Source organism: Ursus maritimus, unplaced genomic scaffold (assembly GCF_017311325.1).
Source record: "Ursus maritimus isolate PB19 unplaced genomic scaffold, ASM1731132v1 scaffold_1, whole genome shotgun sequence".
Taxonomy (NCBI): domain Eukaryota; kingdom Metazoa; phylum Chordata; class Mammalia; order Carnivora; family Ursidae; genus Ursus; species Ursus maritimus.
Genome location: NW_024423343.1, coordinates 38,498,447 through 38,514,990, shown reverse-complemented (window position 1 = coordinate 38,514,990; position 16,544 = coordinate 38,498,447). Strand labels below are relative to the sequence as shown.

The 16,544-nt window shown below is 36.1% G+C and overlaps 1 protein-coding gene across 1 annotated transcript in view; it reads left to right on the top strand.

The window, feature by feature from the left end:
• The window catches only part of SLC39A10 (solute carrier family 39 member 10), a 66,662-nt gene that overhangs the window by 971 nt on the left and 49,147 nt on the right, over nt 1–16,544 (top strand). The window lies entirely within an intron of this gene.

The window sequence follows — 16,544 nt, the reverse complement described above, 5'->3', positions numbered from 1 at the left end:
CCGCTGTTCCGGCACCGGGAGGCTAACGGACGGTGGCGCCTGTGCTCCTACCGCGGCAGGCCTCGTGGAGGCTTTCCTCCCCCACCAACCGAAAAGCCGAGGCGGGACGCGGGGGAGTTAACACTTAAGCCGGTTGGGGTCCCGGGAGCTGGGGGCTGAGGGTGGGGCTGAGGCTGAGTCGGTGGGGGAGGCCGGGTGGGCCCGAAGGTGGCGTGGCTGCCCGGGCTTTGTTCCTGAAAGCCCCGCGGCGGCGAGCGGCGTGGGTCCCGGCTGGGGAAGTAGTAGGAGAGCGGCTGCGGCCCTCCGCTGATCTAGGGGTCTGCTCAACTCGCTTCTCTCTTCGGATCGTCGAGTACCCCAGCTAAGAAGGGGCCTTGGGAGGGCGCGGGCGATGATGTCGAAGATCTTCCCGTAGCTTGTATGAAGAACTGTTCACGTGGGAGCCTGTCCACATGGGCTGTCTTTAGGAGTTGGGCACGAGGAAGAAGTATCGGCAACATCCGCAGCCCTCATTGGAAGGGTCGTTCACACAAGTCCCTGTTTTAAGTAGTAAAGAGTAACATTAAAGCACATACTTTTTTAAAAAGTAGGTTATACTGTTTTTTTTCTTTCATTTAATGTCTTATGCACTGTTCAGTAGTCTAGTTTTACGTTGAAACAGTCGTTATCGGTGGAGCAAAACTAGCATGTGACAGTTTACGTAATTAAGAACAATATACTGGAAAAGCTGGAAATTTAGAATGTAGTTAATTGTAATGCAGCGGAAAGCCTTAAGTCAAGACTTTTGTGTAAATTTTTTTTTAGGACTTCCTGTTCTACAAATGTTGAGTACTTTTATGAGTCAGTCACCTGTTCAAGATTTTGGGGGTCCATACCAGACAACCCATATCCGTATACTCGCTGAATATTCTGGTAGGGAGGGAGAGAGAGAGAAATAGCATCAGTGACAAGTGGTATGAAGAAAATGATGTGCTGGAGGGATTTTTATGTCTGTGTGTGTGTGATGAGACTGATGATTTTTAAATGGGGGCTATATAGGATTAACAACAGTTACATTGAAATAAAACATTAAATAAGAGAAAGGAATCCATGCTTTAGTAGAACATTAAATATCAAGAGTAGTTTCAGGTCTAATTGCCTAATTTCAAATTGGTGAAGACTAAATGGTCTTTAATGGATGTAATTTGTATTGTATTGTAATTTCTCTTCTAAAAAGTATCAGGTACTACATATTCCCGTGGTTTTGCTTACTTCCTAACTGGAAAGAGTAATTTTCAGAGATTAAGATGAGAATGTATTTTGTTAAATCTAGATATACAAGCCTGAATTTTATACACAGACTCCTGCTTAAGAATCCCTGCGTAAGAATGACTGATGCTTAAACTAAGTGGTCAAGGAAGACCTTTCTTACCAGTTGACATCAGGAATATGTTGTGTGATAAACTGTATTTGTTCTTCCCATTACCAGTTTATATTTTACAACTTAAAAGCCAGCAGATTCTCCCCTTTTATGAGCAGCTGATTTTGAAGTACTTTTCGGAGGTCTCAAGTATGGTATGCAAGTACTACTCTAGGGGCGGGTTTTTGTTTTAGTTTTTTTTACTGCTTTATGGTGAATATAGGATATAGATGTTATAGCAAGGGAAATTGCAGTTACATTAAAGAGAATTGTTACTCAGTTCTCTCCAACTTCTCTGTCCCCAAGTATTGGCCAGTATTGGAAAGAATTTAGGGCTTTGGAGTGAGACTTTTAACAAAACCGTGACCCATTATTCACGAGTTTGGTGAGCAAGTTTATCTTAATCTTTATCAATTGAACTTGGGCGAAAAAACCTACCTCATGGGTTTACTCTGATCTTTGTAAATGACAATGAAACAAAGGGCTGCAGAAAAAACTTATCTCATTTTACCTTCTTTTCTACATACAAATGTTTCAGTTTTTCATTAGTGGTTGGAGGACTACTTATATATAATCATAGAATCTTTTTCTGCCTGTAGTATTTTTTCACTTAAAATTCCATATGTAAACCTTGTTTTCCCTGTCCTACTAAATCCTTGAGGCGGCGTATACTCCACCACTTTTTGTCATAATGCTGATATTATTCAATGAATGGGCAAAGCTTGCTTGTCAACCTTTTAAATCAAGTTTAAAATGTTAATTGACTGTAACAAAACTTAAATTTAGTATTAACCCAAGGAAATACATTGGGTAAAAATGTCAGTCCTTGTCTCTGTAGTGCTTACCTCAGTGGAAATGCCATGGGTTTTGTTTTTATCAAAAGGACATTATTGGAGCGCCTGGGTAGCTCAGTTTGTTGAGTGTCTGATTCTTGGTTTTATCCCAGGGCATGGTCTTGGTGGTGATGAGATAGGGCCCTGAGCTTAACACGGATTCTGCTTGAGATTCTCTCCCTCTCCCTTTGCCCCTCCCCTAGTTCTCTCTCTCTCTGTCTCTCAAATAAATAAATAAATAAATAAAATAAAAATCTTACATACTAGTACATGTTAAACTGATAAGATGCAAGAAAAATTACACAGTAGAAAATGGAAAGTGTAGCCAATCAAAACAGAAAGCTATCCTTTTTCCTTTATGACAAATTTTATTACCCTGTAAAGTTGTCTTTCATTATAATGTAATTTTCATTTAAAATATACTAACCTTGATTTAAAGTTTAATTGTTAGAAGAATGCCCATGCCGTCCCAACAGCTCGATGCTGCCCCCTAGTGTTAGCTTCCTCTTTACCTTCATCTTTTCCTAACACAAAATCTATTTAAAATTAGAATTAGATTCCTTAGTGCTGGATGATATCTAGACTACTTTGGGGTTTCCTCCATCTGGTTAGTGTCACTTAACTTTGGTTTCTTTTAGCCTGTAGTTTTCCAAGTATGGAGTGAGTTTTGGGTGGAGATAGGACAGTAAAATGCCATTTTCTTGCAAAAGTGTATGTGGGATTTTTCAAAAACGGAGGGAAAGGTATATGTTAAATGTATATATGTATAAACATATATATACACATATAAAGGTATATGTGTTTTTGAGGTTAACTTTGTATATGAGTAACAGCAATTTTATTCATTTAATCTGGGCTTATTGTGTGAAAATAGTGATACAAAAATTTGCTTTCTGTCTTAATTTAGTCCCGTATAGCTTTGTATTGTCTCGACTGTACTGAAAATAAAATTTGAGAATGTTAAAATCACATGATGAGTTTTTTTTTTAATTCAAATTTGTTTTGATCTGTGACTTAGAATGATTCCTGAAAAATAAAGAGTCTAAGGACTATAATAACCACAAGATTTCCTGTAGTCATATAAACTCTAAGATTTCAGATTAGACCAGTTATCAATATGCTGAACTACTTCTTTCTTTTTCTTTAATTTCTGTTTGTTATTTTGTGAGTTGGCCATATAATGACTTCTAAGTTTTTTCCAAAATAAGCAAATGTATTTTCAATAAAATAAAATTAACTACAATCAGAATGTTAAAAAATGTTTCTAGTAGGTATGAAGGCGGTTTACTACTGAAATTGTGACATTCTAAAAAACAGTGGCATTATTGAAACTATTTCCAACTGTCAAGGCCACACAATGTTCAGACATGTTAACACAATAATTTATTGTTCTATGACATATATAGTAGTGTCAAATTTTATTTTTCTATTATCAGGACAGAAGGTTTTTTTGATTGCTAGATATAGGGATTAGATATTTAATAGATTTTTAATACTTGATTTTCATGTTAAAAGATGTTACTAGAATGGGGTAGTGGTGGGTGGCAATGGTTACAGGTTGTAAGTATAAGGATAAAACCTAAAATCTTACTCAAGTAGTATTGAAATTGTTTTAACTAAGAGTTAGTGGTAGATGATTTTATAATTATCTAATTTTATAATTATATTTTATAATTATTGTAGATATTTTACTGCTGATATAGAGGGAGATATGAGGTAATACTTGTGCATGCAGTAACATTTCTAACAGCTATGTTTACACTTAATAATATGTACCCTACTTTTGGGGACTCTCCATTCCATTAGGAGAAGAGGTTTTTGGGGATTAGAAAAGTGAATCAGAATGCTATAGGAAGTATCTTTCTCTTACTAATATAGTAAGATTATGTCATAGGACCAGAAACAAGAATTGCTATGAATTTATGTATGAAAGTTATTTTTAATCCTGTAGTGATTATCTTAAGACTTGTCAGTCATTGGTCACTTCGGTTTTTAGATTTATTTTCATTCATGTAGAAATTCGGAAATTTAAATGGTCAAGTTGTAGTAACAAATTCGCAAAGGAATGCATCCCACTGTCCTATTACTTTAATGCCTGTAAATAAAAAGAAACCATTTCCATGCCCTCATACCCGTAAGCTTTTTTCTGAACTCATTTTATATATTTGTGAGTTTTGAGTTTTAAAATAGTGGTTTCCCCTACAGTTGTTGAATTTGTAATTTTAAAAAAATGTGTAGATTAAGTCAAGGGTCAGCAAGCTATGGCCCATCCATCCACCAAATCAGCCTGCTTTTGTGAATTAAATATTGGAAAAGAGCCTCCTCATCCACATATCGTGTATATGGCTGGTTTTTTGCCATAATGACAGAATTGTGAAGTTGCCTTTGAGTCTGCACTGCCCACAAAACCTAAAATAATAACTGTCTGGCTTTGTTAAGTCTGCCAGCCCCTGGATCCAGTTCTTAATGTTTTATAGTTATTGACATGTTGCTGTTATTTAAAATAGTTAAATTTTCCTAGCACCTCTATGAGTTAAAAACTAGTAGAAAAACATTCAAATAGAAATTTGTGGGTAATGTGAGTTCTCATGTGTGGGGTTTTTTTGTTTGTTTTATTTTTTTACCTAAATAGTATAGATGCTTTCTGTTTCTACCCCTGTCCATTTTCGCACCATAGGAGGAATGGCACTTTTATTATTCTTGGAGTTGGACTATGGAGCCCTTGGCCTTCAACATTGGGTTACCACCTAATTCTGTCCATTGTTACGCATACGTAGCATCTCTAACAGTTTACCCTCTCTAATTTAGAAGGTGTTGGTGTCTTCCTTGTACCTCCTTCAGAGTAGAAAATGTTTCATACTTATTTTTATGCCTTCTCCTTGCTCCTGTTCCCCTCCCTTTCCTCCTTTTTCTCCTCTCCTCTCACACCTCCCCTAAAGTAACTTACGATTGCATGTTTACAGGCCTGTGACAAATGTTTTGGTGTAATACTTGCTCAGCATACCTCTGCTGAGGGTGAATTATTACTCTTTTCTGATTTTATGGGAAGAAATGTACTTTGTGCTGTGTTACAGAGGAACATAGCCTCTAGATGAAGAGGGTTATGGAAAGATTGATTTTATATGCCTTATCAAGATATATAGTTATTACATTATAAAACAATGAGACAGTAAAACAATATTTTAGAAAAACATCTTATGTAATTGTAACGTTTATTACATGATTATATATAAAATTGTATTATATACCAAAATATGGAAAGGTTAGGTATTATTATAGATCTTTTTTTTTTTTTAAGATTTTATTTATTTATTTGACAGAGATAGAGACAGCCAGCGAGAGAGGAAACACAAGCAGGGGGAGTGGGAGAGGAAGAAGCAGGCTCATAGCAGAGGAGCCTGATGCGGGGCTCGATCCCATAACGCCGGGATCACGCCCTGAGCCGAAGGCAGACGCTTAACCGCTGTGCCACCCAGGCGCCCCAGGTATTATATATTCTATGTAGTATGTATTATAAACCAGTGAGATCATGTTTTCCACTCCAGTGGAACTTTGTTAGTGCAGAACTTAAGCTGACTTCATGATTTGTTAATGTTTGGAACACGCTTTTTAAGATTTTGTTTTAAATTAGAATAGTTTTTTTCAGATAGAGTGAATAATTTGATGTACATAGTATAAATAGAAAGTTTATTTTCAAGAAAATAATCATACCAATTAAAAAATGAGGAAAGAAATCAGAAGGGTATATTAAAATCAAATCACTGAAAGATTTTAGGAAAAAAGTGCTCTTTAAATTCACTGTAAATAGTGTATAACATATAATTTAATTTGTAATTTGTAAAGCAAATGTTACAGCTTTTCCTATGAAGATTTTTGCTTAAATACAAGTACTTGAAAATGTATTGAGGATAAAATATAAACTTTTTAGTTAACAGATAAGGATGTATTATTTGTTAGTTAAATGGATGTTTTTCCTTTCCCTAAAAAATAAATTAATTAAGGGGTCATGTTAATTTTAATTAGGTTTTTTTTTTTTTTTTAAGAAGAAAATAATCCCAGGAGAAAAAAACTTCTCAAATTTAGAAACCATAGAAAAAATTGCAAAAAAATTCATAGGTTTCATTGCATGTATATGAAAACCTTTGTACATATATTGAAAGGGAAAACACTGTAATCAAAATAAAAAGACACTGCACAGAACTGAAGGTGTTTTTTGCAGGAAATATGACCAAGTCATGTTATATAAAAGCTCATATATGTTGGAAAGAATATTGAGACACCAGGAATAGTGATAAAAGTAGAAATAAAAATAAGGCAAAATCTTTCACTTCAAAATTAATAGTACCAAGTACTAAAGAGAATGCTATGATCATACTGCTGGTGGCAGTATAACCAAACTTAATTTCCCTAGAAACCGATTTGGAAGTATGTAACAAGACCTGAAAAGTGTTAACATTTTTTTGTAGTCTTTACCTACATCTTGAAATTGTCCAAGGAAGTAACCAAAAATAATGGCACAAATTGAAATTAAAGTGATTGCATATTGTGATTAAAACTCCACAAATGCTTGTGAAAATCTTGAAACTGTAATTCATTTTCTTTCACATGGGAGAAAATGTGATTTTGTTTAACAAAAGCTTAAGATTTATTGCTGGTGTTTATTTTTCGTTTTCTTCTTTTTTTTTCCCCCACTGAGTAATTGCAACTTGGTTTATTTAAGCCTATTTTTAGGTTTTTTTTTTTCAATCAGAGTTGTACGTGAATATAAAGTATTAAATAGTTCTAGGAAGTTTTTAGGGAAAAGGAAAAAATCAGTCCTCCCTCTCTTCCTTCTTCATGTTGTTCTGCCTAGAGAGACAGGGAGCTTTTGTTTCGTTAGTCGATGCTTTTGTTATTCACTGCCATGTCTTCAAGTGTGTTCATTACTGCTTGTTGATTTTCAATTTAAGTCATTGTTCAGTGAAAGATGAGAATTTACCAGTCTTCCTCCCCTTTACCTACCTTCTCCCATTTTCTGTACCCCTGTTTTTCAGTACAATTATCCTGTAATTTTGGTTTAGAACAGTATTGAGTGTTATATTTTTATGACTATAAATGTTATAATATATAGCTATTATAATAAACTTATTTTTTCCTTCCTGTACAACTTTGTTTTTTCTGGCATTAATGCTTAATTTCTTTTCCTTTTTATTTTTCTGTGTGTGTATATATCATGGAATCTAGCTCACCTCTGTATCTGAATGTAGCTCTGTAAGAAAGGGAATGTGCCCCTAAGAAGACTATGTTTATAGAAGGATTTATAGTTTCCTTATATGTTGGACATTGTTAAACTTGATAATAAAGATTATTGATAATTGATAATGAAATTGGTAGCTTGCTACTAAAAATTAAGTAGCTTCGACTTTTGAATTAGATTTTTGTAAGATTTTATTAAATGACAGAGCTGAATCTTCACTTCGTTCAACAATTAAGGGGACCTTGATGGCTTAAAATAACTATAAGGACACCTAAAATTAATCACACAGAGAGCTTCCATGGTGATGAAGATAAAGCTTGTGTTGTCAGCATCATCAAAAAATTTTATAAATGCTATAAAAATGTTCAAAAATGTTCTAAAAAGATTGCCCCGGACATTCTATGATTTTTTTTTTCTCCCTATCCTCATGGAAAGGATCATTTTAACTGGTAGTGCTTATGAATGACAAGCTGGTGCAAAATCAGGGACATGTAACAGTGACATAAAGGGGGAAGAGCCAAGATGAATGGAGTGATAAAAATTTGAGAGTGGCAGTAACTATTCTTAGAATAAAGGCAACTGCCAGTGGTGATGAGTCAATTAGGCATGTGTGCCTAATTCAGGTCCTAAGGTTAAATTAACACTCTTTAAGTCCTGTTCATGATACGTGTTATGTAGGTTCGTATGCATTTGGAGTGAAAGAGCTTGAAGTCTGTTTACTTAAAGGGTAACCTAAAATCATAAACATTTTAGCAGTTTCAAAAGGCATCCCAGTATTTTGTGACTGATAAAAGCCATTACATTTACTGTCAGGTCAAATGTTCTTTGTATTCACAAGTAGCAGAACAGACAGACACAGGAATATCATAGGTGGCTTTCAACAGTATGGTTCTAGGCTCCCCGTAACGAAAACCTGAAAAGCAGAGTTTTGAGATAGTTATTTTGACATACAATGAGAAAAATGTAGGTTTGTACATGAAGTTTTAAAATACAATAAAGAGGGACTTGATATGTTGATGCTTGATTTGGTACATTGAATCTAGACTCAGATGTTTTTATTCTCTCTTGTTAAAGTTAGTGAAACAGGGGCTTCACTGAATTACACCCAAGTTCACTTACAGCATACATCTGACTTTTTATAGGTATGAATCTCAGTGGAAATATTAAAAGATTGTTTGAATGGTGCTTGTTTCTTGGGAAGAACTACATCGGCATTTCAAACTAAAACTATGGCATTACTAGGTTAGGTATCTGGTCAAGTGAGGGAATGAAAAACAAATCTTGAAGCTGTATGAGGATTTAGCTGTTCCTGCTGAGAAACCATTACTGAAATAATTTTATGCCCTGAAAAGTTTTTTTTTTTTCCCTTACGCCTTGGAAAGTTTTATAATGTCAGTGAAACTGGTATGTTGTGATGATTCTTTCCTACTTCTCAAATACTAGTGAATTGGGTGTCTTGTAATCTAGAATCGGTCTTTATGCGCTAATGCTGAATGTACTCTTGAATATTTTTGATAGCACTTTTTCAAAGGAATCAAATCAAAGGGACCCCCTCCCCCGCCCATTATATGTACTTTTTGGAAGTTAAGTGAAAGATACTTAGTGCCACGTTTAATTGTAGTAATACCTTAGGATAATATACTTGTTATACAAAACAGCTTTATATGCATTAGTTCATTTGTTGGATAAATGTAGGTGCTATTCCCCCTGTTTTGCAGACTGGAAACAGTGACAGTGCTGGGATGAATTAGAGACAACGGTTTCTGATCCTTGGTTCTTTACTATGTACAAAATACTATATTCAACGTGTATGTCAGAAATGGGATTTAAAATAGATCCTGGTTATATTACCATTAATAACTTACACTTAAATAGCATTTAACATTGTAAGTAAAATGGAAAAATATTTAAAGCTTTTACCACTTAAAAAATACTTGTTATTTTACTTGATTGTCATAATTACTGTGAAATAGAACAGGGATTAATATCCCCACTTTGTAAGTGGTAATAAGACTTAAAGAGGTTAAGTGATTTGCCCAGCAACTCCCAGCAAATGAGTGGCAGAGCCAGATCTCTGAGGTCTTTGACTCCTAGAGTAGTGTTTCTTCAGTATGCAGTCTCATTTTGTGTGTACTGCTGTTCAGTCACAGAGGGAAACCAAATTGGTGTCTGACTACCAATATGGGTAAAGATTAATGAAGTCATTCAGTGGTATAAATGCCAGTTGATGTGATTCAGGAGAGAGAGAGAGAGAGAGAGAGAGATACACACACACACACAGATAAATACACACACACTAATTTCTACTGTTATTTTTAAAGAAGTCCTATAATGAAACCTTTTAAAATATGAAGTCCTTTATGAAATTGAGATACTGTGTACATTCTTCACAGTAGGTTTATTTGAAGTGTGATACATCTGTATAATCCAAGTTGAGTGTTTTAGTGATTTTTCTTTTGATTCCGCTATCCTTCATTGACCTTCAAAATAGCAATCCTGGAGCATTGAAATGCTTAGTTTTAAAACCTTGCTAAGCAATTCATAGTATTTTTCCTATGATTATTTGTGTGTGTGTGTGTGTGTGTGAGAGAGAGAGAGAGAGAGAGAGAGAGAGAGAACAAACAGATAAAAACTGATTCCTTTCACTTGGTTTTCATTTTCCTTTCAAAAAATACCCTCTTGGGGTGCCTGGGTGGCTCAGTCTGTTAAGCAGCTGCCTTCAGCTCAGGTCATGATTCCAGGGTTCTGGGAACAAGCCCCGAGCAGGGCTCCCTGCTCAGTGGGGAGCCTACTTCTTTCTGCCTGCCATTCCCCTGCTTGTGCTCCTTCTCTCTGACAAATAAATAAATTAAAAAATTAAAAGATAAAAAGTACCCTCTTGAATAAAAGTATTTTTTTTAAGTCAAATGTTAGATTATACACAGGTTATACTACTGGCCTTTCCAGTATTAGCAACCTATTGTTGGAAATAGAATTATTTTTGTGTCTATTAGTTAACTTTTCTCTTGTCAAACTATCATTTTGTTCACTAATCTGTTGATAATCTTACTGAGTTTTTTATATTAACTAAGTTAATAGGAGACAATTTGTTTTCCCTTTAAAATGTTTTGGTAGTATACTTTAGATGAATTACATTAGTAATTATCTCAAGGTGTTATGGTTTTATGATACACAGATATGCTGGTGTCATAGAAAGAGTCCTAGACATTCAAGTTAGAGGACTGCCACACACTTGAAATACCACATTAATCATATCATAGATCTTCTCTGGGTCTTAGATTTCTGTTTATAAAATAAGAGTATTTAGCTAGTGTACATAAATATCTTAAACCTTGTTATTCTGTCTATATGAAATAAAGATAATTCTCTTCTTTAGACAAAATATAGAAAGATTTGTATTGTTAACAATTAGTGTGTATTTCAGTTTATTCTTGATCTAGGTGTCTGATTTTATTTAAAAATTTAAAAATTGTACTTTGGCACTTTATGCAGGAAAAATTACCATAGAAAGCCTATAATTAAAGATGTTTATAAGCCTCTGTAAAAGAACTTGGTATGGAGATTATCAACCCTAATTGCCTCTCTTTCTTTTAAGTATAATCATACAGTTTAAGCAAGATCCTTTGGTTACTAATAATACCTTTCTTCTTTCTGGTTAAGAAATGGATTTTCTATTACAGTATTTTAAGTGCATATGAAAAGTGGTGAAATTAGGTCTGTAGTTAAGTTATATATGAGTATCAGCATCGTGGTTTTGAAAAGGTACTGTGATTATATAAGCTGTTATTGAAAATTGGGCAAAGAGTGCATAGAAACTGAACTGTATTTACAACTTATATCTTAAATTATTTTATTTTAAAAAAATTTTTAATTTTTTTTAGAGGGTGTATGAATGGTGGTGAGATGTGGGGGAGGGCAGGGGGAGAGGAGAGAGAATCCCAAACAGGCTCCACACTCAGAGCAGAGCCTGACGTGGGGCTCAATTTCACGACGCAGAGATCATGACTTAAGCCAAAACCAAGAGTCCCACTACCAACTGACTGAGCCACCCAGGTGCCCCATATCTTAAATTATTTAAAATAAAAAGTTAAAAAATAAACTTGTCTTTGGAGATGGTTAAATATAGGTATGTTTATAGAAGCTACATTTTGCTGATTTTACTAATTGAGAGTTGAAAAATATATATATATTTTAAGGTTTTATTTTTAAGTAATCTCTACACCCAACATAGGGCTTGAACTCAAAACCCCCAGATCAAGAGTTACATGCTCCACCAACTGAGCCAGCCAGGCATCCCTGAAATACATATTCTCTCTCTCTGTCTCTCTTTCTCTCTCTCTCTCTTTTTTTTTTTTTTTAAAAGATTTTCTTTATTTGATAGAGAGACAGCCAGAGAGAGAGGGAACACAAGCAGGGGGAGGGCTAGAGGAAGAAGCAGGCTCCCTGCTACGCCCTGGGCTGAAGGCAGATGCTTAACGACTGAGCCACCCAGGCGCCCCAGCCATATTCTTTTTTTTTTTTTTTTTTAATTTATTTGACAGAGCACACAAACAGGGGGAGTGGCAGGCAGAGGGAGAAGCAGGCTCCCTGCTGAGCAAGGAGCCAGATGCAGAATTTGATCCCAGGATCCTGGAATCACGACCTGAGCCCAAGGCAGATGCCTAATTGACTGAGCCATCCAGGTGTCCCTGAAATACATATTTTTTAAGGATTAAAAATTATTTTGTTTGGTGACACCTGTGTGGCTCAGTCCTTTAAGCATCTCTTGATTTCAGCTCAGGTGATGATCTCAGGGTCATGAGATTGAGTTCTGTATTTGTCTCTGTGCTCAGTGTGGAGTCTTCTTGAGATCTCTCTTTTCTCCCTCCTCATGCCCAATANNNNACAAATTTTCGTGAAGTGAACACACGCATGTAACCAGCACCTAAGAAATACCACATTAACAGCAGCCCAGAATTCCCTTCATGATTCCTTCCCACCACTTCCCATAGCAAATTACAACTATTGTCCTCACTAAGTATTGTTTTGATGTGATGTTGAAATATTAGTGAATTTTACAGGAAAATATTAGTGGATCTCTTTTTATTTGCATCCAAAGCAAAATCTTTCCATAAGAAATAGTGTAATTAGCACAGTGATAAAGTTATTTAATTGTGAATTAACCTGGCCATTAATGTGAAATTATACAGTGATGGGACACTTAAACTTTTAACTGATGATATATTGGAAATCAGTAACAAAAGATGAAACAAATTGTGGTGGCAACTGCTAGCTGTTCTCCAGAATCCATTCCTCCTTTCTTATGCAGTAGGATCATTGTCTTACCCAGAAGGCTTGGGTAAATAACTTAGTATATTTGCTGAAGTGAAAAAACAATCAGTTATAAAATTAACATATTGCCAATGCTCAAAAACGTAGAAAACTCCAAAACTCAAGAGACAATTGAATATCTTGGCTTAGGCAAGGCTGAGTCCTGTAAAGGCCAGTATCTAGGATTGAGTAATAGGTGGACTTAGGCAACATTTTCTCCATTCCTGTCTCAACCCCAAGGATCCTCTTTGTGCTATGGTTAGAAAAGGATCCTTACCTTTCATAGAATGCTTGAGAAACTCCTTAAGTTGTAGTTGAGGCTTTATTTCCCAGTCTCGTCATAGCTAACTGAGGCTATGTGACTAAGTTCTTGCTGTTGGAATGTGAGAAGTGATGCATGCGGTGTCTGCTTCATTTGCTGCTTCAGAAGAAATTTCTATACCTGGACTTTGATTCTGTTTTACAGCTGATTGGAATAGCACCCATGTAAGGCTGATGTGTATCTGACTGGAGCAGAGCTGCTCACAGACCTGGAGCAGTCATCTTGGATTGTTTTTGAGAGAGAAATAACTTGTTTCTTAAGCCACTGTCCTTTTGGAAGAGGTTCTTTGCAGTAGCTGCTTAGTCTACGCTGACTAATGCATACTTCATCATAGAGAATCATAATGATTCTCAGGCACACATTTGTTAGCAGTTCTGAACTGAAGTTGCAAAGTTTATGAATGATTTACTTAGAAAAAACATTTAACACAGGCTTAAAATTACACCTATGATGTCACTCATGTATTTGCATTTCTGTGATACTCTCTTGGATGTAAATAAGTAGAGAAATCAAGATATTTAGAATTCTTGTAATAAACAAATTGAGTACCATACATTTAAAACATGACAAACGACAATTGAAATCTCATGCAGACAGACCACCCACAGTTTTTGTGTTTCATGTGAAACTGGTAACCAAAGGGTTAATGAGACTAACAAGCACAGCTGCAGACTTTTTTTTTGTTTGCCTTTAAATATCCCTAACTTTCCTCCTTGGAGGAGGCAGATTTGAGGCTTGCCCTCCTTACATCTCATATCCTTGTCTCCTTGTTTGCCTCTCGAATAAACCCTTTCCTTGCTGCATACTCGATGTCTCAGTGATCCGCTTTGCTGTGTGTCGGCTATACAAACTTGAGGCCAGTTATAAATTTGGTGAGCCAACCAGGAGCTCTTTGCCTGTGCTTTGTTGGCCCCCAGTCAGTAGTGGAAATCTGGTGCTGCCTAGGATCTCCATCCAAGGGACCAGCCCCGGAGCCCCACCTCGACGGTACCATCGACTTTTGGTGCTTTAACTCTTGTGGTAAGGAAACCGTTTTTGGTTTGGACAGATGTCTCTTGGTAAGTGCTTCATATGCCATGCTCAGCCTGTAAACTTATTTCTTCCTTTCATTTGGTTTGGCTCTCTTAGATTTCTTTCTCCCATTTGATTACCTCCAAATAAGAGGTATTGGTTCTCTTAAGCGTCCTTGTTTAAGGAAAGGCTGATTAGAAGCCATTTGGTTCAGTTGGTGAAGACCACTTTCAGGGGAGGAACCAGTGCTCACAGAGGTACTATGGACTTCATTTGGTTTGTTTGTTGCTGCAGCTTTTGGTATCTTTGGACAAAACTGGCCATGTTCTAACTGAAAAATGGAAAATGACAATATGATTCCCACATGCAGACCTTTGGGCCGTATTCTCCAAAATTGGGCAATGTTTAGTTATGAATCTATGAAAAGGGAAAAAAATCACCGCTTTTTGTAATACTGCTTGGCCACAATATTAGACTTCAGAGAAAAATGCTAAACAGATCCATAAATTATAATATGATCTTCCAATGAGATTTTTGTTTGTTTGTTTGTTTGTTTTTTTGTTAGAGTAGTCTCTACACCCAGAGTGGAGATTGAATTCACAACCTTGAGATTTAGTAGTATGCTGTACCAACTAAGCCAGCCAGGCGCCCTAGATTTTTTTTTTCTTTTAATAAAAGGGAGATATTGGGCCTCTAGTGAAGATTTTGTTCATATCTTATTTGTGTATTTGTGTGTCCATGTGTGTTGTAAATGTGAGAGATTTTCTATCCCTCCAGATGGTATTGCTAAAATTAATTTTAAAAGAACTCTAGTTGGTTCTTAGGTGAATGCTTGTAAAAACTGGGCATTCTAAAATCCAAAAATGGAAACTAACCCAAGTGTTTTTGAAGTCTACGTGATCTGGGAAAGAATATTAAAAATAATTTAAGGTTGTTGGTTTATTTAGTCAAAATAGGCACGTCTTTAGAGTTGTCAGCATTGGATGTAGAACTTTTTGTTCTGTGTTTACCAGAAGTGAGGTTGGCTCATCTTATTTCTGTTGCAAAATTTGTCAGAAAAGGAAAAAAAAGCCTTTGAATTCTAATAAATATAATTAAGACTACTGGGAACAATTCTATATGCAGGGAAAGTGAGACTCTTTATTTAAAAAAGAAAATCCTGGGACCAAATCTGAACGTAAGAAGGAAAGTTGTGGAAGGTTTGTGAAAAGGAAATCTTTGGAAGGGAATTTTGTGCACAGTTGGGATTAAGATTATGGAGATTAGTATGTAAAAAAAGTTCATTAATGGGGCGCCTGGGTGGCACAGCGGTTAAGCCTCTGCCTTCGGCTCAGGGCGTGATCCGGCGTTATGGGATCGAGCCCCACGTCGGGCTCCTCCGCTGGGAGCCTGCTTCTTCCTCTCCCACTTCCCCTGCTTGTGTTCCCTCTCTCGCTGGCTGTCTCTGTCTCTGTTGAATAAATAAATAAAATCTTTAAAAAAAAAAAAAAGGTTCATTAATGAGTGGTCAACACCTGGGGAAGAGAAGCGAGAGAAGAGAGCAAGATAAGGCAGAATTTGAGCATTGGTACAACATTAGCAGAAGCCTTAGCTGATCTAAGTTCCAAAAGTTGGATTCCCCTTAGAACCACCCTGAATTGTGGCAAAAGGGCTGGACTTCTATTCCCTTGTATTGAACAGTCAGTGGGTGTGACCACCTGGGAAGAGAGCAAGGCAACTGTCTTGAGTCAACACAATCCCCAATAGCCTCTGAGAGGTGAGAACTGTTGTCAGCATTCCCTGCAGCTGAGAGCCTTCTTTCCTGATGGAGATTCTGATCAGCACATCACAGTATCCACGATAAGAACTCCCAATCCATGCAGTGCCCTGGTGTCCTTACTTCTATATTAACATGGGCGGTGATAGGGAAAAAAGAGGGAATGCAAAATTTTTTTAAAAAATTTATTGGAATGAATGAGTTTTAATATCAGAAGTACACCAGTATAAGATTGAAATTTAGGGGGTGCCTGGATGGCTCAGTCAGTTAAGCATCTGCCTTGTGCTCACTCTCTCTCTGTCAAATATACTCTTCAAAAAAAAATTGGAATTTGGTTTTTCTCTCTGTTAAAAATAACTTTCTTAGATTATTTGTCTAAATTGTAACCAAAGGCTTTATCTTTAATCTCCCTAGAAAAAAAAACCTTCTGTATTTGCCTTTAGAATCTCTTATTGCCACCTTGGCTAAATAGGTAATTAAATACTAAGTTTTGTAATGATCTGTAATGCTATTTAAGCATGTTCTTTGAAACTTCCTGATATTTCTGACAGACTTCCCAAATTCAACTTCTAAGTGAAGTCTTTTTGACTAATGAGGCTAATCTGATATATCAGATTACATGGGGAGCATTGTCAAATAAGGGATAATAAACCTTTTTAGGTTATATTGTATAGGTG